This window comes from Ceratotherium simum, chromosome 13 (assembly GCF_057802395.1).
Source record: "Ceratotherium simum simum isolate JZ-2026a chromosome 13, ASM5780239v1, whole genome shotgun sequence".
NCBI lineage: Eukaryota > Metazoa > Chordata > Mammalia > Perissodactyla > Rhinocerotidae > Ceratotherium > Ceratotherium simum.
This window is the reverse complement of record NC_141912.1, coordinates 28699723-28703310: the sequence shown is the minus strand read 5'-3', so window position 1 is coordinate 28703310 and position 3588 is coordinate 28699723. Positions and strand designations below refer to the sequence as shown.

The window sequence follows — 3588 nt, the reverse complement described above, 5'->3', positions numbered from 1 at the left end:
GGAATATGCTGCACAGGACTAAGTATAAGTCGAAGTAGATAAAGATTGGGAGACATCTGTCTGAACGAGGAGGAGAAATTTACCGGGCTAAAGAAGCAGCTGGTGCAGGCATTTGGCTTCCATTCTCACCTAGGAAAAGACTGGCTTCCTTGTTAGCTCTTCAGTCAAGTTGCCTGTGGCCCAAATTCATGTGTGCTCTGTAAACGTCAATTTCACCACATGTTGGTTTGAGGTTTAGGGTTAGCACTGGGAGGATCTCAGAGCTTCTAGCCTTCCTTGGGTGTTGTTGACCACAAGAAGGGACCTTCAGAGCTACAAGTTTATTGTCATTACCCTGATTTTGTCATATTTAAATTGCTGAATCTTAGACAAGTCACATATCTTCTTTCTTTGCAGTTTGCTCATCTACAAAGTGAGAAAAACTTATCCCTATCATCCCACCTGTGACCAAATTGCAGGAGGTTCATGTAAGTGGTTTGAAAAGTACAAAATAATAAAAACAATAATATCTGTGTTGATCATTGTAGGAATTTTTTGTAACTGATCTTTGTTTTAGATTGCAAATTAAATAGAATATCATGCTATTGTGGCTAGGAATCAACATCATATGCTATAATTATAGCATTCCAAAAAAAAAAGTCTACACATATAAAAGAGCATATGCATGTTTATAAGCAGAAAAGAGAAAAAAGAGAATGGGAAATTAAAAAGTATTTTTTAAAATGTCAGATAGTGAGAAACTAGGATACTACCTAGGGTATGCCAAACTATAAAATTACTGTTGTGTGGGATGGTTCAGAGAATTAAGCTGTGGTTTTTTAAGTTTTTATAAGTTTTTTTGCTTTGTGATGGTACACTATATGTGGTCCCAATTATTTATTAAAGTTCTTCTATATACATGATTCTTGGTTCTTCATTTCTTGGACAGCAGGTTAAGGACAAATGAATATACTCCATATTATTGTTTATGCCTAGTTGCAGATAAAGGAAGAATCACAGACACACAAAGGAGAAGACAAAGTAGCAGAATCTATGTAATTGCAATCCACACAAGAAATTGAGAGGAAGTTTTGGAATGTGTTTTTCATTTTGAAATTGAGGAAATAGGGTTTGAATCAATCATACCGGAAATTTACAGTCCTAAAAGACTACAACTGATATCTGATTATCATACAAAACTCAAGTGTTGCCAAGATTTTACTTTATATGGAATGGTCCCTTATCCATTATTCCACTCTAGCTGAATATAGCCGCAAGTTTAATGTGTCATATACATAGTACACTTATCAAATGGAATACATTGGCAATAATACAGGTAACAAAACTATTATTTTTATAAAAAATACATTTCTTGATTTGGAAAAGATATAAATGATTTTCATAATGTACTTCCTAACCTTAAATATTAAAATTAAATCAAGTTTAAAAAGAAAAAAACCTAACATTTTCCATACAGCTTTTATCAAAAAATTGTTCCAAATATATTTTCAAGTAACTCTTTCAAACACTCATGGGATTCATCAAGTCATATTAAGAGCCCAGTACTCTGTCTGCCTCAGAGATTCTTTGTTGCTCCTTAGGTTATGCTCCTTTCTTGCTAGGATTCATAAAACTTATTTTCATACAATTGATAATGAGATATTAAAGAATACAGACCAAAACTTCTCTCAATATTAACTACTATTCAAAATATAACTGTTGGATAAAGGTTTAAGGTATTTCACTATGCCACTAACTAAAGCAAAGACAGAAGACAAACTTTATGATGAATTCTGCCTTAAAAGCAAGAAATTAAAAGACATATTCTAGGTTTCTTTTAATTAAGAATATCTTTCTATAGGAATTACACCTACTCTTTTATCAATATTTACAACAAATGCCATGCTTCATTTTCAATTAATAAAAGGATACCTCTGATATACTGTATTCGTGCCACTGAACAAATTTATTATCGATGTTTGATCTTGATTTTACATGGCTGTTTCCCCATTAGAAAGTGATTGGTATTTAGGCAAACTGTGGTTAATTCATAACTGTTACCAAGGTCTCTGGGGCCTTGCAAGAGTCATGCTCAATAAGTGCTGACAGAGCGACTGAATGGAAGAGTGGTTGATGAATGGATCGGTGGATGAATGAGATGCTCCATTATACTGTTAATGTCACAAGTATATGGGCTTATTCCCACCCCATTAGTCTCTTTACTGCCCCTCTTACATCTTTGTTTCTGAGAGTATAGATTAGAGGATTGAGGCTAGGTGTAACAACAGTATAAAAGAGGGCAATGAACTTGCCTTGATCTTGAGAACTTCCTGATGGTGACTGGAGATATATGCACATGACTGGAATGTAAAAGAGGGATACAACCGTAAGATGGGCTCCACATGTCCCAAAGACTTTCTGAAGCCCAGTTGTCGACCGCATCCTCAGCACATCCCTGGCAATGGCACCATAGGAGCTGAGAATGAGGATGAGAGGTATGAGAACAAAAATAGAGCTCATGACCATGAGAGCCAGCTTATTAGCATGGGCATCAACACATGACAGTTGCAGTAGCGTTGGAACTTCACAGAAGAAGTGGCCCACTTCTTCTGTGGCCCCACAGAAGAAGTACCCACACAGAGGTACCCAGAAGGTAAATGAGAAATGAAGGACTGAGTTGGTAATACCACTTACTCAAGATACCACAGCCATCAGATGGCAGAAATGAGGCTGCATGAGGACAGTGTAATGCAAGGGTCTACAGACAGCTACATAACAGTCATAGGACATCACCACCAGTAGCACACACTCTGTGGTTCCCAGTGCAAGGAAAAAGTAGAGTTGAATCATGCAACCGGCATAAGAGATGGTTTTCTCTGAACCCCAGAGGTTACCCAGCAACTGAGGGATGGCACTGGTGGTATAACAGACATCCAGAAAAGAGAGGTTTGAGAGGAAGAAGTACATGGGAGTGTAGAGATGAGAGTCCAGGTATGACAAGATAATGATGAACAGGTTACCTATCAATGTCATCGTGTAGAACATTAGGATAACCACAAAGAGTACTACTTCCAAATGTGGCCAAATAGAAAATCCCAGTAGAACAAAGTAGCTTTCAGAACTTGCATTGATTTTTTCAATCATCATTCATTTCTTGTTACCTGAGGAAAGAATCATATACAATCAAAAAAGTAAGGAAATGCTCCAAGAATCATAGAGAGACAAAAAAGAAACAGACACCAGTCTGAAGGGCCTACCATTGTTCAATTCTGGGACATTTTGGATATTAAGAGAAACTATGATACTAACAAGGTGAAAGAAATTGGAATCTACAAGCTCATATGGACATATGAAAAAGAATAAATAAATAAATAATGGAGAAGAGAAAGTTATTTCTTCGGTAGGATCTTAATTTAAAAATATAGAAGGAATGGTGGAGTTAGAAAAACATAAATGAATACTCAGAACTAGTAAATGAAAATATGATGAGAAACAGGATGTTTACATAGTCTAAAATATCTCCCCACAAATTACTTGTTAAAGACAAAATGAAAAATAGTAAATTTTACAGTAGAAAAACCTGGTGGACATCACCATAGTCAAGTAATC

The 3588-nt window shown here is 36.0% G+C and overlaps 1 pseudogene; it reads right to left on the bottom strand.

Moving 5' to 3' along the window:
- Window positions 1-2175: 2175 nt before the first annotated feature.
- On the bottom strand, window positions 2176-3141 carry LOC101408606 (olfactory receptor 2J3-like; annotated as a pseudogene).
- Between the last annotated feature and the right edge of the window lie 447 nt (window positions 3142-3588).